The sequence below is a fragment of the Mauremys mutica genome, chromosome 8, assembly GCF_020497125.1.
Source record: "Mauremys mutica isolate MM-2020 ecotype Southern chromosome 8, ASM2049712v1, whole genome shotgun sequence".
Taxonomy (NCBI): domain Eukaryota; kingdom Metazoa; phylum Chordata; order Testudines; family Geoemydidae; genus Mauremys; species Mauremys mutica.
Window position 1 is genome coordinate 47,793,534 of NC_059079.1, and position 25,213 is coordinate 47,818,746.

General features: G+C 41.1%; 1 long non-coding RNA gene across 2 annotated transcripts; it reads right to left on the bottom strand.

Annotated features, from left to right (window-relative positions):
* Positions 1-4,723: 4,723 nt before the first annotated feature.
* On the bottom strand, positions 4,724-24,971 carry LOC123375259. 2 transcript variants are annotated; one of them, XR_006581376.1, is made up of 3 exons: positions 24,724-24,971; positions 16,288-16,437; positions 4,724-4,801 (listed from the first exon to the last, which is right to left on the bottom strand). It is a non-coding gene; the product is annotated as an uncharacterized LOC123375259 (long non-coding RNA). The 2 variants fall into 2 exon arrangements; XR_006581375.1 differs by lacking the exon at positions 4,724-4,801 and adding an exon at positions 9,440-9,528.
* Between the last annotated feature and the right edge of the window lie 242 nt (positions 24,972-25,213).

Genomic DNA, 25,213 nt, shown 5'->3' on the forward strand with positions numbered 1-25,213 from the left:
TCATGGGAAGATCATCTATACCACATGGGAGTTGTATTACAAATGTTAAGGGAAGCCAACCTAACTATTAAAATCTCCAAGTGTATCTTATGAGCTGCAGAGGTATCATAACCTGAGACACAGGGTGGCAAGTAGATAGGTATGCCCTGATCCCCTAAAAGTAGAAACCATAAAAGGCTGGCCTGCCCCTAAAACAAAAGAGCAGGTCCAATCCTTTCTTGGGCTGTCCAACTATTATCACAAGTTTGTAAAGGGATTTAGCGACATTGTGGCCCCTATAACAGATCTTACCAAAAAGGGGAAATTGGACAAGGTAAAGTGGACCAAGGCTTGTGAAAAAGGCTTCCAAAAAATAAAAGCGGCCTTAGCTAAGGAACCTATATTAGTCATCCCTGATTTTGGGAAAATGTTCTTTGCACATCTATGCACAGATGCTTTTAATGTGGGGTTGGGAGCTGTGCTGATGCAGCATGGGGAAGGGGGTAAGAGACATCCCATCGCATATCTAAGCAAAAAATTGAAACATACTGAACAACATTGTACTACTGTAGAGACAGAATGCTATTCAATTGTGTGGGCAGTAAAATAACTCAAACCTTATTTATATAACAAGAAGTTTACCATGTTCAGTGATCATGCTCCCTTGGTGTGGTTACACAAAGCAAAAGGAATCAATTCTAGGTTACTCCATTGGAGTTTGGCTTTTCAAGTGTTTGATATGGACATAATTCGTATAAAAGGAAAAGAGAATCTTGTGGCTGATGCCCTGTCAAGAGATCCTTAAGGTGTATCCAGGAGCTTTAATTTTTCCCTTCCACACCAGTCTCACATCAGGGGTGTGACGCATGGCCAGAAAGGGTTAAACATCCTGCAAAATAAATGACTCATATTCAACCCTTAAAGACATGGGTGGAGATAACTTTTGTGTTTTTGTGTATTTACATATGTATGGGAAGTAGTCAACAATGTAATCAACAGTCTCTGTCCATGCTGTATTCTGATAATTCAAAGATCAAAAGAACATCCTAGCATTTAAATGAACTGTAAACATGGGATATCTCTGTATTCATCTCTCTTTGAAATGTATAGCAAATTGTCCCTGAATGGTGTCTTATGTTAATTCATATAGCTAAGTACCAGTGATAGACTGCCTTATGTTAATCTCTGTGAATAGTTAACAACAATGCTTAGGGAATAAGAGCCTATTGTTCCCTGAGGGACTCCAACTTGTCAAAGAAGACCTGAAATTATAAAAAAAGATCCTTGGTACCTGTGGTGGGGCGATGACTCTGCGGTGCCTCCTGCTGGTCATCTAGGGAATTAGCTCTTCCAGCACGGAACGCCCTCTGCAGGCCTATGTCTCACCAGCCGCTGGATCCCGTGTCCCTCCCAGACCCCGGTGCCCTTCTATGTCAGGGTTCTGCCCCCACAGTAACCCACGATCTGGGTCTTCCTGTTCAGGGGAAACCCCAACCCCATATCCCCACCTTGCCTCAGAGGCTACTGCCAGTCATCATCTAGCCCCCACTCCCTGGGACAGACTTCAGTCTATAAACCACTCATCATTGGCAAAAGGGGTTGGACCAGCTGCCTCTGCCTATATCTGGGCTGCCCCTCTGCAGGCCTAGTACCCTTTTTTGGGCCCTTACTTGGCCTACAGCCTGGGGCTTTGCTAGGCTGGAGCTTCCCCAGCTCCCTCTGCCCTTCCCCAGCACTGCTCCACTCTAGGTACCCTCCTCAGCTTCCCAGGCAGCCAGGTCCTTCTCTCTCTGAAGCTAGAGAGAGTGTGTGTGTCAGTCTCTGGCCCTCAGACCTCTTATAGGGCCAGCTTGTAGTCTGATTGGGGCATGGCCACACCTGTGGCTGCTCCCCCAATCAACCTAGCTTTTCTCCCACTGCAGCCCTCCCCCAGGGCTGTTTTAAACCCTTCAGACCTGGAGCGAGGTGATCACCCCACTATAGGACCTGATCCTTTTTATCTCAGATCTGCTTAAGCGTCATCAAGGGAAGTTTGAGTCGCAAGATGAGATCCCAGTTAAGCTGGTACACCCTGGATATGATATTGGACACTAGACTATAACCTATCAATTAAATTCTAAAAACTCTTTGCAACTACATGGCCCACCATATCTGCTATGAATCTGAATCTCAAGAATTGAACTCATGTCTGTATGTGTATCGATCTTTTAACCATACTCTCACCCTTTTCTTTTTTTAATAAATTTTAGTTTAGTGAATAAGAATTGGCTGTATGCATGCATTTGGGTAAGATCTGGAATATTCAATAACCTGGGGGGTAATGTGTCCAATCCTTTGGGATTGGTAGAACCTTTTCTTTTATAAGATGAAATAAGATTTTCAGAAATCTGCATCATATTTGACTTGGGTATCTGGATGGAGGCCTAAGACTGGGTTACTTCAAGGCAACTGTGTTGTTTGGACTGCTGAATAACCAGTAAGGTATGACAGATTTTTAGTGCTGGCTTGGTAAATCGAAGTATTGAATTATCCACCAGCTTTGGGGTTTGTCTGCCCCATTCTTTGCAGTTCACTCTAACTGGGTAATCTCAGTTGGCCCCCATTGGGACCCTGGTCACAACAGGCCATTGTAAAATATACTCATCAAATCTAAGATTTTTGTAACAGGCTTAATTCTGCAACCTTGGACTTTCCTGGGACTACGTCCTTAAGTAACTATTTATTGCATGTAAGGATTGCTGAAATGGACCCACTGGACAAAAAACAGTGGCTATCGATTCAGTGACTAGAAAAGGTAAGGAAACGGCAATACTACCCAAAATCCATTAAAGCATCTGCATTTGCAGCTTCTTGAAACCTAACACATAGCAGATTACAAATAACCATAGCAATCAGCTCTGCTTTTGAGATCCCTATTATGCTGAGCAAAGACAGTGCAAAGTGGCAGATAACATCAACTCAGGCACACGTAAAGATTGCAGCTGCATAAAAAGATGATGGCAAATGGAAATGCTGGGCTCAAATTCTCATCATGAGGAAAGTTTCAAAGGCAATTTATATTTTCCCCATGTGCCTCTGAACACTATTCTCTGTTCCCCAACACTATTTAGTTAAAGAACATACTATAGAATAGGCTATGTTAACAAGGACTTTCAAATGAATGTACTTTGTATTACTAGACTCCGACTGTTGGACCACGTATTCATTCTTTATTAACAACAAATTAAAAAGAGAAATAAACAAAGACAAGTCTAGGTGAGGGTTGTGTGTCCTTGGCACAAGCACACACTGTGGCAGTACCCAATGTGTGGGGGAAGGCACCACATATATAAATCAATTATCCCAGCATCTCAATGAACTCATTTAACTTCCCTGCAGTCTGAATCCTCATTGTTCTGAAGTGCTCTCAAGTCTCTTGAGGGCAGAGCACAGCAGCCTCCTGAAACCAGATTGTAAAGAAATAAACTGGCACTGTGTACCATGCACCTAATAATTGAATAGAGCATCACAGACAAGATAAAAGGAAGAGATCTCATCTGTATAAGAGAAATGTTACCAGTTATAAGAAAAATCAAGATGTTCACTGTGTCAAAAACAATCACCAAAATCATGCATTCCGTCAGTGGGATTGGTGATTCTGCAGTAGCAATGTGAATAGCTGCATCCTCATATGACAGATGGGAAAGTAGCTGTATTGCTGCCAGGGCTACTCTACAGTTGTTGACTTTTTAAAACAAACACCTGTCCTGGAGTGAAGCATAGACCTTTGACCAGACACTTAGGTTGCCCTCAACCAGTAAGCAAGACAGAAGCACACTACACATGTTCTCTCACTCCCCATTACTTTTCACCAGAGTGTCAACATATTCTCTTGTGCATTGCTATCATTTTGAAGATTTTCCTCATTTTCCTATATACTCCATTCTGTTAATGATCAGGGCAAGTAGGAATGGCTTGAGAGGCCAACACCCCAATTACAGGCTATTTATTGCCTTCCTCTCAGTCCCAGTGTGCCATGCTGCCTCAAGTCTGTGGGATGTGCAAGATGAAAGGGACCAGGACCAAGGGAGAAGCCAGATTTGTGGCATGATCTCCTTTGAGCCTGGCAAATATCTAAGAATGAAAGACTGTTTCCCAACAAAACTTAACTCACACTCTATGCTTGCAGCATTCTCGGAGAAGTGGGGCTGTGATGGTAAAAAGCAGAGGAGCAAAATGCAGTATGGTTCCTGGGATGGCCATGCTACCAGAGAAGAGACAGTCATCACCATGAAGGGACTTGAACAGTGAGGCTGCAATTTCCTTTTCCCATGGATACCTGGGAATGAGGATTTGGAATTTAGGTTCCCTCATTCCTCCAGCAAACTGATCCTTCCTTCAGTGAAAATGTTAAAAAAAAAAAAAGTCCACTAAATTTGTCATGTGGGTTTTCTTAAACCCCCTGTTTTCTGTTGTTTGTATCCCCACTCTTCTTCCTCAAGCATCTCTTCTCCCACAAATAGATATCACACAAATGAGGAGATAATTTAGCCCAGAAGACCCACAGTAAGGAGAATGGAAGAGGCCATTTAGCAGTGAGAAAAAAAAAGATACAGAAATCTCCAGGAGGTTTTGCTTAATCTATGCTTTATTCCTTGCTTGTTCATCTCTTGTAATGATGAAAGGACTACTTAAATTATTTTATGGAAATAAAAAATTGATCTTCTGTGCAGAAATAGTAAAGCTGAAGTTATGGAGCCAAGTTCTCTGGTGGTGCAGATTGGTGCTGCTTCATTGAAGACAATGGAGTTTAGTCAATTTTTCACTGGCAAAGAATTTGTCCCTAAAAAGTTAGAAAACATTAGGATTTGATAAATAGACTGAATGTACCATTTCACCATTCAAATCACTGTTTCAGAGACTGACTAGAGTCAGACTTGTTTTCCCAGAATTCCATGACAGGATGATTGAGACTTAGACAATGATATAGAGACATTTTCACTTACAGACATTGTCTGGTTCTCCTTTTTAGTTGTGATCATCTTTGAAGAGCTATACTTTGCATTTAGATTCATTGCACGCATACTGCATTTTGGGGTTTCTGAGAAAATGTTAATCTCCACCAGGGGGTAAGAAGAGTATTCTCAATCAAATAATTAAAGATTCCTTAAATGTTTTGATTTCAAACAATTATCTGTGTTGGTTTATTGTCTACATTGATTTTTTTTATGAAGGAGGAGATGGTCTATAATTATTTTCCTTACTTTTGGAAGTGCTCTTTCTCTTTCCTATTAGTCATATAAAAAGGTAAATATTTTTGTGACGTTGCATTCCATAATATTTTATGGAAATATGCTTATGAGTGTGAATATAATGTAACTTGAATATGCTTTATGCAAAAGGTCTCTTGTAAGGTATCATTACAAAGGTTATAGCCCACTGAATATATTCCTCCTATTTGTATTCATATATCATTCTTGTATCTGAAGCTAGAAATAGAAATTATAACTCTGAGGGCCTATTGCAATTATGCAAAGCGTGGCCCATTAATGGTGGTTTGGAATATTGATGCCTTCCATTGACTAGCACAATTGGTTGTAGATGGTTTATTTACCTGCAAGCCTTCCTGTGGACGTGTGGGCCATCCCATTGGTAATTAAGAATGAGGTCTTACAGTGACATGTGACCATGTCACATGATACTAGAATCTATCTTAAATCTGGTACTTTTCCATTTATAAGGAGGAGTGGGAACCCAGAGAGACAAAAGATTCCCGACTTGTGCCAAAGCTATAAAAAGGGGTGGAGCAGGACAAAGGGGGTTGCCAGTCATGAGAAAACCCCTAGTTAACGGAGCTGGAACTAACAAGGACTGTACCAGCGGAAAGGATTGGGCCAAGATTAGGAAGGAGTCTAGTCTGTGAAAGAAGCTTATTGGAACATGTCTGAGGGTGAGATATTACCTGTAATCAGTTTTTTAATGTATTAGGCTTAGACTTGCATATTTTTGCTTTATTTTACATGGTAACTTACTTCATTCTGTCTGTTATTACTTGAAACCACTTAAATCCTACTTTTTATACTTAATAAAATCACTTTTGTTTATTAATTAACACAGAGTAAGTGATTAATACCTGGGGGAGCGAACAGCTTTGCATCTCTTGCTATCAGTGTTATAGAGGGGGACAATTACGAGTTTACCCTGCATACGCTTTATACAGAATAAAACGGATTTATTTGGGGTTTGGATCCCATTGGTAACTGGATGACTGGGTGTTGGAGATAGGTGACCTGCTGAGCAGGTTTTGGTTAAAGACTGCAGCTTTGGGGGTGTGGACCATCCCTGGGTCTGTGTTGCAGCAGGCTAGCATGTCTGGCTCAAAAAACCAGGGTTCTGGAGTCCCAAGTTGGCAGGGAAAATGGGCTCAGAGGTATCTTCAGCATGTCAGGTGACATTCTCAATGGGGTCTCTGTAACTGAACATGTCACAATTTTAATGTGCATAATGGTGCTGTATGCATAGCATAGAAAAAGTTATTTTAAATGATTATCTGAACAAATAAATAATGAAACTGTTGCTGATACCATCAGAGCTCTTATTTCACCGATAAGAGCTGGCCAGTGTAAAGATCGTCTTGACATTTCCTACATTTTACATTAATGTTATTATTTCATAACAAAGGTAAAAGACCTGGCTAGTGCTGCCTTGAATAAAGAAAAATGCTTTATATCTATTCTGAGCTGCTAGATAAAGCTATATTTTTCTGCAGTTCATTCTGTCTCTCTTTTTTTCTTCAGTGGAGCTGAAATTCTGAACTCAAAGCATGAAAAAAGTGTGTCACTTCAACTTAAACAATTAGTAGTTAATATCCAATTACACTGGTTTGTTACCCAAACTCTGATGCTGAAACCCAAATCAGTTCTGTTGTTAATCCAGGGCTAGATTGTGGCCCATCCTGGATGTCTATCCAGGGCAACAAGGGAAGGAAGGCACCTCTTTTCTCCCCTACACCAGATACCCATACCATATAGCCAGGACTGGCTCTAGGCACCAGCAAACCAAGCATGTGCTTGGGGAGGCACAATTCCAGAGGTGGCATTCTGGGAGGGTTTTTTTTTTTACTCGGCAGTTGCAATCTCGGAGGGGTTTATTATTATTATTATTATTATTTTTGCTTGGGGCGGCAAAAAACCTAGAGCCAGTCCTGCATATAGCAGTATGGAGTGGAGAACAGCCCCTGGGGGGTAACTATGTTCCCTTCCTTATATAGTTAAACTTCAGAGTTACAAACTCCAGAGTTACGAAGTGACCAGTCAACTGCACACCTCATTTGGAACTGGAAGTACAAAATCAGGTAGCAGCAGAGGAGGGACAGGGGAGGCAACTACAGTACAGCACTGTGTTAAATATACACCACTAAAAAAATAAAGGGAAAGTTTTAAAAAGATTTGACAAGGTAAGGAAACTGTTTATGCTTGTTGTATTTAAATTAAGATGGTTAAAAACAGCATTTTTCTTACTTCTGCATAGTAAAGTTTCAAAGCTGTATTAAGTAAATGTTAAATTGTAAACTTTTGAAAAAAACAACCAACCAACCATAACGTTTTGTTCAGGAGTTACAAACATATCAGAGTTACAAACAACCTCCATTCCAGAGGTGTTCACAACTCTGAGGTTCTACTGTATTGGGGGATAGGTTGGGGTGAAATGAATAGAGCTCTGACTCCACCCCCCAATGTGCTGACCAGGGCAGCTATCCCAGGTAAGGGCTAGCCCAGGTTACTCCTCGCACAGAGAAATAGAGAACAAGAAATAGATTATGAAAGCTTCCAGTCTGCTCCTCAGGCAGCACAATTATGTGGTGACCTATACATGGAGCATAGCCACATAATACCTATCAGAATAACTACTTTTAAGAAAAAAGAAGAACAGAAAATATATTAACAGAAAAGCCCTGAGGTAAGACTATAGAGTCACCCCTTAACTTTTGGGCCAAATTCCATCCTGGCTGAAGTAAGCACAGCTCCTTTAATTTGAACAGGAGCAATAGTGTCTTATGCCATAGCTGAATTTGGACCCCTATCTCCAGAATAGGTTCAACTAAATCATTGGATTTGGAACTCCACAGATGGAGAGTTCAAAACCCAAATCTGAGCTTTCACAAAGTTTGGGGTGTTTTGGACTTGAGCCATTATAGACAGAGAGATTATAGCTACAAACACTGATTTGAAGCTTGATCTATCATTTTTATTTAAAAGGATTTATAACATTATTTCTTGATTCATGATCTTTGCTGGACTTCACAAAAGCCCCCAGATTAATGGTATACAGACTGAGAAACAAACACCAGACTTCAAAGATAATCCCTATGGACCTTCTGCTGTAAATAATTACACATCTGAGCAGTCGCATTGAAATCAATAGGGCTGTTCTGAAGTGTTCCTCTAAAACTGAATGTTTGTAAGGCTGCAAACCCAGTCACCACAAGCAAGTAGTTCCCTCCATTGGCCTCCAGGGTTTTCCTTTCCTCAGGTGGGTGTGATGGGGATCAATCACCACAGGCATCATTTAGGGCAGGGGTTGGCAACTTTTCAGACGTGGTGTGCCGAGTCTTCATTTATTCACTCTAATTTAAGGTTTCGTGTGCCGGTAATACATTTTAACTTTTTTAGAAGGTCTCTTTCTATAAGTCTATAATATATAACTAAACTATTGTAGTATGTAAAGTAAATAAAGATTTTAAAATGTTTAAGAAGCTTCATTTAAAATTAAATTAAAATGCAGAGCCCCCCGGACCGGTGGCCAGGACCTGGACAGTGTGAGTGCCACTGAAAATCAGTTTGCGTGCCGCTTTCGGCACGTGTGCCATAGGTTGCCTACCCCTGATTTAGTGCTTAGGCAAGGACATCTTCTTTCCTGGCACCCCCTAGTGACAACAGCTCCAGCCCTACAATGATCTACTTTTCCATGACTCAGTTCGCCAGCCAGGCTGAGAGCTTTGTCCACGCCTTTCAGGATATACTATGAGTCTAACAAAGGATAGTCCTACTGTCAGTCAAGGGGTTCCAGGCTTCACAGAGTCATGATCCTCCAGGTTATAATCCTTCTAGTCCAGATTGCCCTGGATCTGGGGAAGGCTTTTTGCCTTCAGCTGCATCCAGGAGTTTTTAAGGGAAGCCAGGCCCATTCTCTCCATCAGGTTCCAATCCAGGACCCTGTGGTGGACAGCATATTGTTGCACCTCCTCTGGATTGCTTTCTATCAGTCTCCTCCCACAAAAGGACAAAGCAAAGATATATGAACAGAATAAATCAAAGGGTAAATCCCAGGCCTTTCAAGTAGTCACAGTCCTTTTTTCCCTCAGCATGTCAGGTAGGTTCTCAATAGTCCAGGACACCAGACAAATGGACCTCCCATAGCACTTCGTCTCAGGAGTTAAGAGTTCACCTCCACTGGCTGGCCAGAACTGACCTGCTCCACTCTCCTTTTATGCTCCAGTCCATGCATACCTTGTGTGTGTGCAGGGTAGAGCTGCCTGGATCCAAAGTAGCTCTTTAACCCCTTTGTAGCCTATAGGAATAGATATTTGATGAGTAAGGGCTAGGTATAAGTTAAGGCAGTAACGAAATGAGCTTACAAGCTTCAAGGCCTATATGACAACAGCTTAGCTAAATGAATAAAGGCATAATGCCCCAAAAGCCTTAGCATAAACACTTACCCAGGATAACCCTAGATCATAAGATATCACAAGACAGAATTCTGTAATAAACAATTATGACTAAATTGCTGACAAGATGGCAGTTTGTACCATCTTAAGGTATTTTAAGTTAGGAATATCAACACATGTTCAACCACAATAATGCCATGGTAACTAATTGATGTTAAAGCAGCAAAGAGTCCTGTGGCACTTTATAGACTAACAGACGTCTGTTAGTCTATAAGGTGCCACAGGACTCTTTGCTGCTTCTACAGAACCAGACTAACACGGCTACCCCTCTGATAATTGATGTTAATGAACTTGAGGTAAAAGGCCTAGTAACCTATGGGAGAAAGGTGTGGAGGTTCAAATAAGGTAAAGGAGCTGAAATCCTTACTGAATATGCATTAGGCATAATAGGCATCAGCATAACACTATAAAAGTTGTATCCCGGCTTGCGTGCCTTGAGACACACCAGCATGATACATGATGGTGATGACGATGAAGAAGATAATGACTAACACTTCTCCACAAGAGATGGTAAAAGATTATGGATGCTCATTTTATATTACCTCTAGGTTCTTTGCTGAGTTGTAGTGTTTGCAATTTTGCTAACTATGTTTATAAAACTAATGCAAATGCAAAAGGCTTTTCCTAAGTGTGGATATTGCTCCCGTGCACATCAGATTTCTCAAGTTAAGTAATTCTGATAACTCTGGACCCGATCTTTGGACGAGACCCTGCCAAGCCATTCTTAATTATTATAATTAATATATAACCAGCACACCAGACAACACCTTCCTTTCCAAGGGAGGGTTTGTATGCCCAGTCACAATGCTACACACTTGGCAGAGAAAAAGGGCTCTGGTGCTCTTTCTTCCAAATCATTTTTGGTGCTGCTGGCTCAGGGTGGTGCAGAGATGTCTTAGGTCTGGAGGAGAAGGGGTTTCAAGACACTCCTTTGCTGTTGCCAGCTCTGCAAGAAATTTTGAGCAGGAAAAACCCATAAACCTTAGCGAGGGGATGAGAAGATCTCTGGCTTTTCCACACAAACCACACACTGGAAATTATAGAGAGTCTCTCATCACACACAGAATAGAGCTGCTTGAGATTTTTAAGGAGATATGTATTGATTAAACAATTAATAATATCTTAGGTGTCCACCATGCGGACTGAGATAGCTCCTAAGTCTGTACTGTGCTCATTTAAAACTCAGTTTAAAAATGTGGTGCTATAGCACTAATTGCAGTGTTAAAAAGTTGTTTTTAATGACATTCCTTTCACCTTGTAATACTTAGGAAGACAACACAATCCCCTATCTGACAACACCATTTGTGAACTATATAATACACATCTCAATTTTAAAAAAACAGATAATTCCCCTTTCTTTTATACATGCAACAATTAAAATGGCAACTCAGATATTCAAACTGTGCTTCAACTAAGGCATGTTATGCTGATTACAAACAGTGTAATTTTTTTTTTAAATTTGTAATTCTAATTAGCATTGGTTTTCTGTCAAGTGCAGTAATTAGGGAAGTTGTCAATGTCAATCCTATTATTCTTCTTGATAATGAAATTATTTAAACATCAACCAAACATGAATGTTCTATTTTTACTTGCAGTATGGTACATTAGCATGGAGAGTGTAATTATTGCTAACATCCTCATAGTACTTAATAAATGTAGCTCATCAACCAACATTATCTACCTAAATACCTGAACACAGATGTTCGTGATTAAGAATTTAAAGAGATATGTATGGCCTACTTAGAAACTGAGCTAACCTGCAGGTTTGTGATTAGCTCTCCATGAACAGAAGTGATAAAAGATGTAGTGAAGTCTTCAGAATAAATATTACTAAATAATCCTCAACAAAAAGCAGCTGGATTCAAAGAGCAATAATGGTTTTGGATTAAGTCAAATAAAGCATAGAAATACACAGTAAAGGACTACAACTCCATGGTATGATCCTTTTGAGAGCATGCTGCAAATCTCATTATTTTCTAAAGGTCTTACCATAAAAACTGAAGGCAGGAAAAAAAAATTGCCCCCTTTCATCAATATTTTCCCCTATGCTTGAATACTTGAACAGAGAAGATGGTTCTTTGAGATGAACTTATTCTCTTTTGGATGCTTCCTTCAGTGTGGAATTTAAACCCATTCAATATTTCAGAAGAAGCTGGGGGTTTGCCAGGGAAACTGTAACAATAAAGGCATATGTACACATGCCCTTGTTTTTGATCTGTTTACCAACTGCTGATAGGCCTTCAGTTGCCTCTGCCATGCCTGTTACTTGTATACCCTATATAGTGTACAAGGGCCATTTAGTTTGTTGTATATCATATCTGTATATAAATGTGTGTCTGTGAGTGCACATAAGCGTAAAAGACAGATACAAAAAGAGAAAATAACAGGTCCATGAGAATTCTGGATTCTCCCCCTTCAAAGTTTCAGCAATACCCTGAAGAGGTCTGAAGAGGCACAGCTTGGGACTAGAGCATGAACAAAAAAAAATTCATACAGATCTGGGGTCTGGTGCTTGGATAATTAAGTTTTCACATGTATTTGTCTCTGGCTGAATGCTATACATGGAGCCCTAATTCACAGTCTTCTCTCTGTGCACTGAATATACTACCACCATTATTTTCAGCCAACTCAATACTCAGAAGATTCCCCCCTTTTAAATATATATATTCAAGTACATTTAAAGAACTTAAAATACAAATCAAAATCACTCTAGAGTGCAATCAAAAGAAAAGTGCCATAAAATAGCCCTAAAACATAATCAGAAATACTAACCACATATTAAAAGTGGAAAAATGAACTCCTGTACCATTTATGAAGATCAGCCTTTCAAGACCCCGAGTCTAGAGTTTCAGAGCAAAAACATCTACAATCTGAATTAATTCAGCTCATGTATGCTAGAACCATAGCTTCCCCACTCCTCGTTACGGAGTGTAAAAAAAGAAACTGATAAAAAATTTTAAAAAAGAGAAAATGACCTTTTCGTGTTCTTTTGAGCCTTTTACTGTAACCGTGTATATTCATGAATTATTCATCATCATTTAGAAATATGTTTGGTTATTCAGCTTGCAAGCAGTACTTGTCTAAAATATCTCACTCTTAGTATAGATAAAATGACTCCTGCAGAACAGGATTGTAAAAAGCTATCTCCAAAATCTACTGAACATAGATTTAGTTTAGCTTTTTACAGTGCCTGTCTCATACTAAAGGATTGAAACAAAGCACAAAAATAATCAAACATTTTGTCAAGAAAAACACTTCCAAGATTTATGCCCACTTAATTCAGTGGATAAAGGATTATTGTACCTGTAAAACTCTGCATTTTAAACATATACATTAATTACATTGTGGGTGTAATGGCTAATTTTATTGGAATCATATGTTCTAAAGACATACATAGAAAAGGGCCAAATTCTATCAGTTTATAACTTCCACACACTTTTTCACATTTCTCTGGTGGTCCTTCTTCATAGCATTATAAAAGTGTATTGTGCATTGCATTCCGGCTTATGACTTTTATAAATAGTCTGGTGTAGAGGTGGAACTGGGCAGAGTGCATAAAGACATGGCTTTTAAAATATGATAGAATGATTATATAGCTAATACACAAAGTATTGAAAAATGTAGAGTTTTATTGCTACAGAGTCATTTTTGCTTCACTTTATATTAGAGAAAGAATATTTCAAGTGATGTTATATTTTCTCCCTCAAGCAACTTTTCTGCTCTGGAATTTTTAGAGATCTTGAATTATTTTAATTGTCAATATTCCGAAGCTTCTAGGTAGTAGCTTCACAGTACCCAGATGCCCTTTTCATTATCCAGTTTGGGGTAGGGATGGGTCTCCACAGCTATCCATCAGTCTGCTGCACAGAACCTTAGAGAAGCTTCTTGGGACCAAATAGCAGGTAAAGGTTACAGTTCCCAAACAGAGCTGGAAGATAAAGAGCTCCCTCACACATGCCTGGGCAATTCAGAGTGGGAAGATGGCATAGCCTTTCCACACTCAATCGTCCCCTCACCTCAAGAGGGAATCTCCCCTCTCCACTACAGTGGTTACTGCAGTCCCAGGGCGATTCTAAGTTTTACAGGGAGACAGGAATATCATGCAAAGAGGCCAAGAAGCATGCTCACATGATAAGAAGGATGGTTCAGTGGTTAGAGTGCTGTGCTGCAACTCTGGAGACCTGGGCTCAATTCCTTGCTCTTCCAGAGACCTTCTATGTGATCTTAGGCATTAGGTGCCTACATACCTTTACAAATCTGGCCCTTATACTCTCTGGGCATCAATTTCCCATCTGTCAGCTGGGGATAATAGCATTTCCCTACCTCAATGGGGTGTTATGATGTTCAGTAAATTCATTAAAGAAGCTGAGATGCTCAGATTCTCAGATAATGCAGATGCTATAAATACCTAAGTGTATTGGGATAGAAAGGCAAGCCCCATTTGGCAATGCTGGGGTTAAAGAGACTGACAGGGAATGAGAGGGATAAGGAGATTCTATGCATGCAGTTAATGCTGCTGTGCTACACCTGCAGCCAATGATAGCAGAGCTAAAAGGAGGATAAATAGCACAGCTAGGGGCTGACAAGGAAGGAGGGCAGAATTCTGCTTCTCTTGATGGAAGAGAAACCTGGTTGCAGCCCTGAGTCAGAGCTTTATGGCTAGCTGGATCAGCCCTGGTGGAAGGGACAGATGGGATGGGGGATCAATGGAAGCAGAGATTGCTTGTGAGAGAAGCTCTGAACAGACGGGTGGGGGCCCACCAACATTTTGTGGGTTGACCCTGTGTGAGTTGTTTGTTCCTGCTTACCTTTGAAACGTAATACCCTGTAGGGCCAAACCACAACTACACTGGGACCTCAAAGACAGAGACATGCCAGTGGGGGCATGCCGCTGAGTTGTGCCTGGAAGGGCTATAGCAGGATGCTGCCTGGGCAATACGGTTACACTAAGATCTCCTTGCCCCTCTCAGGAGCTATGTGGAGGTGGTTTTATGGCTGCTTCTGTAACTGCTTGATCACAGGATTGGTCAGGCTAGTGTAACACCAATTTGTGGGAGTAAGAACCCTCCCTGTAACCCCACACCCCTTACTCCAGAATTTGGCCCTAACTGCTGCAATTAATGTTGCAGTTATGCCATGTCTGAGTCCTATTAGTTAACTATTCTCCAATTCCTTTTGTGAAGGTCATTAAGACGGATACCAGGGCTCTCCTAATTCTGAAGCTAAATTCCAGTAATGATCTCACTACCTATAGTAGTGGATCCAAGAGGCCAGAGCCTCTGCCTTAACTTTGATTTATTTATTTTTGCAATGGTTTTATATCACAAGCTTTACTTGACTTTACAGTAGAATATGTATTCTGTCTTAATACATACCAATACCTTTCATCAATAGCGATGGAGAAGTATAGATCAAGAATATACCACAGAAAAAAGTGAACTGATGTATACAAATTTTCTAATCCTTAATGGATATAACAACCTGCAGAAAAAAAAAGTGTAAGATGCAGAATTGGTGTTGAATGTGTGACTTAATTCTCACTTAGGAATCCATTTATTCAATTGACTACATATTTCACATACAAATTATATGGAAAGGGACAACTTATGCATTCAAATTGTCACAGATTGGGGCAGTGCCCATGTGAATTCGTTGGAAAATATGTGCCAGACTTCAGTGACCTACCATCAATCTGCCTTCCATCCTCCGTCCCCATTGGCAGCATAACTATTGGGCTTGTCCAGCCACTGCTGCTTCTGAAACCTCCGCTTCCCCCATGTGTTCTGTCCACATGTTTTAGGAAGCCATGTCAAGAGAATTAGTACATAAATTACATTATAGAAGCTGTGCTCTGAGGAGAGGAGCTCATAAGAGAAGTATTACAAAAGGGACAAACACTGTACTGTGGTTCTCTGCAGTATTAATTCTTCGTTAAAGCTCTGATTCAGCAAAACAATTAAGCACATGCTCAATTTCAGCCACATGCTTAAATGTTCTGCTGAATAGGGCCTATAAGTATGTTATATCTAGCTGGTGTTGCCAATCTTAGTGGTATAGTTAGATGACGCCATTTTATTAACATTAAAGTCTTTAACATTAAGTGTCATTGGCATTTTAAGAAGTACACCTCTACCCCGATATAACACGAATTTGGATATAAAGTGGTAAAGCAGTGCCTCGGTGGGGCGGGGCTGCGCACTCCGGTGGATCAAAGCAAGTTCGATATAACGCGGTTTTACCTATAACGCGGTACGATTTTTTGGCTCCCAAGGACAGCGTTATATCGAGGTAGAGGTGTAATTAATTGGACAAACTAATTCAGGCTACTTACTTAAGACAAAGGAAAAATACAGAAAAAAATATCTTTTTCTTTTGCTGATCTTGTGTTTCTTTTTTCAGTGTTTAAACTTTGTTTTTGATTTAGAATGATGTTTACCTTTCCATGAAATGGGTTACTGACTCTCACTCCATCTAAAAGAATTATGCAGGATTTTTTCTCTCTATTATATCTTTTATAGCAAACATATATTGGAGAATGGGTACTTATTTCTTTCAAGAGCTATGGAAATATTACGTTCATAGAGAAACTGTACTTAATTTACCTTGTGCAACATTGTATCGGCGTCACATAAGATCACCTTTACCATTTTTCCATCTAGATGTAGCCTCAGGACTTACTGGTTGCTGGAGTGTGAGAACCATTGGAAACTCGTAAGTCACATAACAGCTGTTAGAAGGCATCACAGGAAACCCTGAAAGGAATAATCAAAGTGATAGATAACCCTCTAAGTTTGTGTTTTTGTTGGTTTGTTTTTGGTGGAGGGAGGGAACTAAGGGTAAAAGGGACAGATACTTAACTACTTTGCACATCATTCCTTCCTGTATTTCATTTATAGATCCTCTAAATATTGATATTCATTTGCATTCCTATGACAAGAGACATTTTCACTCTCAACTGGCATAGCCATGCCTACAAATCAAGAGGAAAATACATTCTCCCTCCAGCTGACCATAAATTATTATTTATCAATCATGTTTATTTTGGCAGTGCTAAGGTCCAACCAAGAATGAAGCCCCACTGTGCTAGCCACTGTAAAAAAACAGAGTATACAGTCTCTGCCTACAAGAGCTTCTAGATAAAGACAGGGTGGGAGAACACCAGCAGAGTGAAAAATACAATGGTGGCAAACACCATGTTAGCCCCCCTTTGTTTTTGCGATTGCTTGAGGGTGAGTTGCTTAGGAGGGGAACAAATAAATGGAAAGAAAAGGGAAGGGAATGAGAGAAGAGGGTAAAAAGGGACAGGTGTGTAGTGGTGCTGAAGTGATGAGATGGTTAGGGAGAGGGCTGGAGCAAAAAAATAGCCAATCAGCACAGTGCAGAGAAAGAGAACATGCTACAGTCTGGACTGGAATGTCCAGAGGTAAAAAGGTCCATGTTTAGATGCTTCTGCTGGCTCCTCTCTGAGGTTTCCCCCTGCCAAGGATACATGGCAAGGAGAAGGAGTGGATCTTTGTATTCATGGGAGGGGTGGGGGAGAAAGTCTTCCCTGCACAGTTCTGGGCCCATAGCACCTAGGGACAGGAATAGACCTTGCTAGGCTCCATTTCACCCCTTTCCCCCTAGTTCAACAGTCTCCAATTTGGCTGCTTCTGTTCCTGCCAGCTGAAGTAAGTCACTCGCTCTGTAGGCAATTTTTAATTAAATATGAAAATGGTCTTTTAGGTAATTTAAGGTAATAATTGGAGATATATCAATCTCCTAGAACTGGAAGGGACCTTGAAAGGTCATCGAGTCCAGCCCCCTGCCTTCACTAGCAGGACCAATTTTTGCCCCAGATCCTTAAGTGGCCTCCTCAAGGATTGAACTCACAACCCTGGGTTTAGCAGGCCAATGCTCAAACCACTGAGCTATCCCTCCCCCCCTGCTCACTGCACTTCATCACCACCACCACCCCCTTTCATCAGAAGCCAAATGTTCACTAAAAGTGGATTTTTTTTTATAATGTTGGTAACAAAGCAATGCAAAAAGCAGGTGGCTTGGGTTGATATGAAACTACAGTAGGATGTGGAAATTAAGACCACTTTAAAAACTAGCACAGTTGGCAGAGTAGATGCCTTGGAACATCTTCATTTGCAAGTAATTATTATTACAGCCATCCCCCCTTCTTCCCACACCAGAAAGTTTCACAGCCTTAAACATTTCAGTTCATTGAGAAGATGTTTTCTCCTCACTATAAAAGTCAAAGATTTAGATGTTGTCTTCAAGACAGCACTCGTGAACTAACATAGACGGTCCCACAATATCCTTGATGTAATCTGTTTAGGGCTTGATCCAAAGCTCATTGATGCCAATGGGACTCTTTCCAGTAACTTCAATGGGCTTTGGATCAGGCCCATGGTTCAGAAATACTAGTTAGCAATGACTGCCTTTAACATTTTTAGCTTTTTCTGTGTCCTAAGATTGAAAAAATATTGAGGCAAAAGCAACTGTGATTGGATAGATTTCTGGATGGGTATATATTCCCAGTGATGGTAGTTCAGTCTTTGGGAAAGCCTACTCAGTGTTGTTGGATGCTCACACTGTTGATGCTTAGATATGGAAAACCTGAGTAATTATGGATACAACTGTGACCTGTCTTGCATGCCTCCACAGAGGAGTAAAAGGGTGGTAAAGCCTCCCCTTTATGCCCCAGTCCCAGCTACCCTTACTTTGGGTAGCAGCATAGCAGTGACAGTAGCCTCTGCAGAGCCACTGTATTTTCCGCCACCCCAATAAGTGTGAGAGTATGGAGCAGCCAGTAGACCTGGTCAGAACATTTCCACTTAAATGAAATTTCACCAATATATGCAGTTTTAAAGCCAAATCGTTTCTCAGAGACAGGTCAGTTTCAACAAAGTTTTCACTGGAGAGATTTCTTAATTGTGACCAGAGAGTGTCAAAACAAAGTAGAAATCTTGAAACCCTTCATGAAATAGAATTACCATTCTTCATCTCTTCTAATAGAGGTATTTTGTTGCATGAAATGCTCAAAATCTATTTCAGTGCAAAAATGCTATAGCTTCCTGTGTTTGGAATTAACATCAGAAATGCTTCCTTTCAAAGCATGTTAATGAAGTCTTATTGTAGTATTAGTTTTTCATACTATATTTATGAGTTTTCATGACTACAGTGATAATGTCCTTTAATCATATAGGACATTTATATTGTTTAAGGGAAATTAACATAGATATTGCAATACCAACAAACTATCAAGGAAATGTATTCCCATAGTTGAATCTCCCTACATTCAAAGCCACTGTCAGCCTTTCAGCTAGGTAACTGTAATAATGATGCTGAAAATAAAACCTACCTGATATCACTATTACAAAAATTCATCTAGAAAAAAAGCTTTGTTTTTCCATGGTTTGATTACCTTATCACATCTGAGATTTTAATATCTTAATAAAACAGATTATCCCACATTATCTCAAGACTGTTGGGAAATTGTGTTTCATTACAAAGGCTTGGTAATATTCCTGAATTTAGAGATGTATAGAGAATTGATTTAAAGTTGTTTGTTGTTGTATGGCTTGTTAATAATTTAAATATCTCTGCACTGAAAACACAGAAACCAATTTGTGTTCAAACATATTCCTAATTTTGCAGTTTGCAATTCAGCAGTAGTCATACCAGTGCTGTCAGAAAGGCTCACCAACAAGGAGTCTAACACACAGGTACGTCTTACATTTTAAAGGTTGTGGCCTTGTCATTCAAATATGTTAATATTTCAACTGATTGAGTGTAAGATTTCATGGTGCCACTTCTTTGGATTTCTCCCATTAGGTATATTATCCTACAATTTTGCAGATACAAATAGGAATAGTTTTCCTGAAGGGATTTATCTTAATATATAAAGAGTAGGAATCCCACACTAGTCCCTGTGAAAGATTAGAAGGTGTGTGGGAAAAAATGCAGAAGAGAAATATAATCTCAAATCAACATGCATCATATGATAGCTCATTTTGACTACTTTGTGCCATGTCCGCCTAGGTGCTAGAACAAGCTGCCACACCCCCTGGCTTGAAGTGATTTCCACCATATACAGGGTTTACAGTTTGGTTCAATGGCTTTCAGCACCCACATTATACAAATTGTTGCAGCACTCCTGCATGTCCTTAGTTGTATACGCACAATTCCCATTAATCCATGATCTATCCCAAGAGGTTACATAAAGAGAACACTAATACTGGTAGCAAGCACTTCAATACCTGTAACAGAAAGGATCTACTCAAATATTAGTTAGGAGGCATTAAATAAGACTAATACAATAGAAAAAAAATACATCAATAAAGGTGGATTTTTAAGTAAAATAATTCTGAATACTGCACTACTAGCCACATGAGAAATACAGTCATTCCTTGACTGTGTATTACCTGGATTGCCTTACTGCTAATGTGAAATTAAATTTATAAATAAAAATAAGGACAGACTTATGCATCTATTGTGCATTAATTTTAATATGATACTACTGTACATCAAAAAAGCTTTATTTTGTTATAATTTTAAAAATCAACAGGAAGACTAGACTCTTCATGCTGAGTGCCTGTAAGATCTATGGTTAACTTCCAAACCATATTAAATACCATCTCTGGATCTCTGATGCAATGAGAAAGTAAGGAAAATAAACACTGATTAGGAAAGCAGTGGCAGTAATAGAGTTGAGCAAACATCTAAAAAGCTACAGAATTTATAAAATTGTAGATCACTTTCTCTATTGTGGGGTTCCTTATGTGATAACTGGATCCATGAGTTTATAACATTCTTCCACAGGTTGGCATATGCCCACTTACAGTGCACAGCTCCAACCTGTTTTACTTGTCAGACTGCCTTTGCACAAGAGATTGAGCAATCATTGCTAGAGTGCAGACAAGGCCTTTTGGACAATTGTGTAACAGAACAATTTTGCTTTCCAAGAGAAATTGCTCTCAGTAGTAGTTCTAAATGTGTCATACTTTTGTGCTTATGCTTACTCTGACTCTTGAACCTGATGTTCAACACTGATTTCTTGGAGCAACAGAAGATGCTAAGGTCTTCCTTCAAAACAGAAATAAAAGCATCTGCATATTTCACTAAGTTTCTTGCACCTTCAAGTTTCAGTAATTTGTCAGAACAGATTTAACAGTCCCACAAATAGACTATGTGTAAGAAGAACATGATTTTTTCCAAAACAACATAATTTTGCCTTGGTGGTTCAGGGAATGGTCATCCAAATTTAATTGCTATGAAGTTCAGAGGTTTGTAAATAGTTAGTCTCCTTGCTGTAAGTGACACCACATTTATGCATTTAGAGTTAAAATAAGAAGTCTATAAACAAGAGCTGCAGTTTTCAAAGTTTCCTAAGAGAGTTGGGTGTTCAGCTCTCACTTTAAGACAATGGAAATTGAACACTTGCTTAGGCCCCTTTGAAAAAAATCTTACCCAAGTTCTAGGGCTTAGCTATATGGTGGAGGAGAATGTTAATCTGCAGATTTTTGACGTGCATTGGGTAACACACAATATGCCAGCCACACTAATAACGTGCACATGGGAAGATGTGCCCTCTTTCAACATGCATCATTGTGTATACATGTTGGTGACTTGCTGTGTACTAGGGCTGTGGCATTCTCAGAAGGAAATCCATAGTGCTTTGCTTTGCTGTTGAGCAGTGTGCATGCTGGGATTTCTCTCACTCTTAATTGTGGGATGCATAGCAGAAGCCAGGGGAGTTCAAATTTAAAAAAAAAAAACAAAAAACAAAAAAAAACCCTATATTTCCTGTCTCTGCCCCATACTTCCTTTCTGGGAGGGCTAATGCCACTTTCAAATAACTGTCGGCCAGTATGGACCCAACAATAGTGTGCCACTATGCTGGCAACCTTAAATATGCAGAGGCTACTTGGGCTGTATTTAAGCACTCAGAGCCAAGTGAATTCAGTTTTAGACTTTGCCTCTGCACTGATGAGCAACAGGAGCTTCTGGGGCAGAGGAAGCGGGACGAGGAAGAGGAAAAGGACACCCAGCAACTAATACAGGATCAATTTCTCCAACTAATTCAATGTGGGGAGATTGACTATTGGGGCCATTTTCCATGGCATTATACACCTGCATGACACCATAGACAAGGTTTTGTTGCAACGGGTTATAAAGCTTGGTAATGCTCAGGAGACTGATAGCTTTGCATGCACAGGCTTCTCAAAGTGCAGTAGGGCAATTGATAGACACTTGGGTTCAATTTGTACCCCACCTCTCCCCACTAAAGATCACAATTTATAACCAGAAAGGGGTATTTCTCTATGGTGCTCCAAGGGCTGGTTGACCACAGTGGAAGGTTTATGGACAGAAAGGCAGGGTGGTCTAGATGAGTCCACAAGGTGAGAATCTTTCAGAACTCCGAGCTATTTACCTTAATAGAGAAATGAATATTTGGCCCCAGTAACACTGTGGATATTAACAGATATTGAGCACTGCTTCCCTAGTTAGAGAAGCATTCACCGGTCACTTGGACAGAATGTAGGAATTGTTAAACTATTGCCTTAGTAGTGGCAGAATGGCAATGAAGTTGCCATTTGGCCATATGAAAGGAAAGATTGAAAGCAGCAGAGGAAAAAGTGCCATGATTATAGCAGCATGTTGTATTTTGCGCAATATTTGTAAGGGAGAAAGCTTTAATGATGGTGGGAGGCTGAGGTGCAGAGACTGGCTTAGCGGTTTGAGGAACCAGCAAGGTGTCTCATACAAAATGGAAACATCTGGAGCAATAATGTCAGGGATGCCTATTGCTCTTCCTTTGAGTCTCAGGCATGAAACAATGCATCTATACATTCAGCTGTTAGCAGATGGAGGTGCTAGCAGAGAATGATGGATTGTGAGGAGCTGAGTGCTGTTTATGGGAAGTGGAAGCAATACTGAGGCAATCCTTATTTTACCTCTATGCTCTGCCCAGATACTTATGAATTATATAAATACATTGTAAACTGCTTATGAATGAATTTGTCATTTTTATTATTAATCCATTATTTAACCAGCAAAAATAAAGTCACAGGTGAACATACGGCTTTGCTCTGCTATTGTTGAGCCTTCTAGTGTTGAATGGTGAGGCTTGAAGTTACCCTGGGTGGTTGGGGCTCAAAAGAGTTGAGTTCCCAAGGCAACTGTTCTCAGCAGCCTAAGCGTGGCTCTGAAGTGAACGGCCTCTGGCAGCACTGTTGCAGGTGTACATTGAGTAGGAGTTACCAGTGTTACCAGTATCCTGGACAGCAGGCTTCACGTTCCATAACCTTCCTAGGTTTGATTGTTGTATAGACCTGAAAAATCCTGTCCAGCTCTTTAGAAAAATGACTACATTATATGACCCCTGCCAGATTTTTTTCCTAGCATCCCTGTTTTTAATATAGATACTCCTGAGCTGTTTGTCTTTATCTGGTACTGGTCAGTGTCCAACTCATAACCCTGCATAGACATCTGCTAGGAAAGTTCACAAAAAACCTTTATTCCATTAGCTGGCCACAAGAGTTTCCTGAACAGGTGTTTCTCCCCAGTAGTAATTAGGGTCTCAGCATGCTCTAGGCATGTTGTAGGGCTTCTGGAGTAATGTTGCTGCAATTGAAATATGCTCAAATCCAGGTGCAAGTGGGCAAAATCTGACCTCATGCCAATTTTTTCAATGAGTGAGGGCATCTCCAGTCAATTTAACTCCAGAGCAGTGGAGAGCACACAGGTAAACCAACAAGTCAGTTGCCCACATTGCAGTGTGGAACAGCTGTTGGAGGACTGCCAAAGCAGCATGAAACAATATTGTGTACGCATAAACAATAGAGAACTAACTTAATTCACAGCAGAGTTAATTTACTTTAAAAGAAAACTCCAGGGTTTGCAATAAATGTGGAGTTAGTATACTTGAACAGATTGTGTTGTGTGTACACAAGTGTTTTCAGACCAAATTAACTTGATTTAATCCAGTTTAACCCTCTGTGTACACAAGAACCTTGTCAGCCTAAGACAGGTTCCCACCGTCTAACGTCCAGATTCTCAGATTGATTTCAGTGGGAGTTAGGTGCCTAAATACCTTTTGTGGATCTGGTCCTAAGTCACATCTGAGAGTGGGGTTTAGGATCCTATGTCCCTGAACATTTTCAAAAGCACCTAACATTTATATGAATTACAGTATTATCAAGCATATTTAATTATTGTATAACTGTTAGCTTTACCATTCTGGTACTGATGGTGTAAGAGTCTGGTGTGGGGGCTTGGCCCTCTCAGATGCAGCTGGGAGCCAGGCTGCCTCACTACGCGAGGCTAGTAAGCAGTTCAGTCTCCAGAGTCCGAGCCCTAGGTCAGGGCGGGACAGTAAATAGTAGTACCTGGGCTCGGGCCCTCAGGCAGGGCTGAGCAAAACCAACAGTAATTAAGGCCCAGCCCTAGGTCAGGGCGGGGCAACAAACAATAGTTTGTAGGCTCAGACCCCCAGGCAGGGGCCGAGCAAACAAACAGTCTCTTAAGCCCAAGCCCTAGGTCGGGGCGGGGCAATAAGCAATAGTTCAGGGGCTCAGACCCTCAGGCAGGAGCTGAGCAAACAAAGTCAGTACTTTTCGGGTTTAGGTCCTCAGGCAGGAGCTGAGCAACCACACAGCAGTTCAGGGGCTCAGACCCTCAGGCAGGGGCTGAGCAAACACACAGCAGTTCAAGGGCCCAGACCCTCAGGCAGGGGCTGAGCAAGCACACAGCAGTCTAGGGGCTCAGGTCCTCAGGCAGGAGCTGAGCAAACAACAGTAAGTCCAGGCTTCTATGCCTGATCATGGGTGAAAGGGGGAGACTGCCACCCATGAGTGGGGTGGCAGGGGGGACACAGGCCCACCCACTCCACTGTGTCCGAGCCCGGGGCCCTAACAGTGGCAGTTAGTCTGCTGCTGTGTCAGTGGGTCCTGACCGCAACACATCAACATTGGCTCGAAGTCTGCTGTAGCCAGACTGGGGTCGGCTACCCCCAGGCTACTTCCAATCTCCCCCTCCATTGGTACCTGCTCATCTCTAGTGTCCTCCGCCGGGTCCCACACCATGGGCTCCTCGGGGTGCTGAGCGCTGGATCGGTCAGGCTGCTCCTCAGGACACGGAGCGAGGGGATGCTCAGGCAGCTCCTCGGGGTACCGGGCTCGGGGAAGGCTCGGCCAGCCCTCCTCAGGGTACCAGGCTCGGGGAAGGCTTGGTCTAACAGGAGCTCGGTCAGTAGCGTCTGTCCTCTCTGGCGGCCGGGCAGCAACTGAGCGTTGGGCCCGGGCCTTTATACTTCCTGTCCCGCCCCTTGACTTCTGGGGGGCGGGGACAGGTGGCGGTGGCTCCGCCCACTGAGGCTGCTGTTCTGGCTCGTCCCTCTCAGGTGCGGCTGGGAGCCAGGCCGCCTCACTACAGATGGTCTGAGAGGTGAAGATTACTTTCTCACGTCATTAAGTCACAATTTATAGAAATGTAACTAGTGCAACTATAAGCAATCTAAAACTTTACATAAATAAA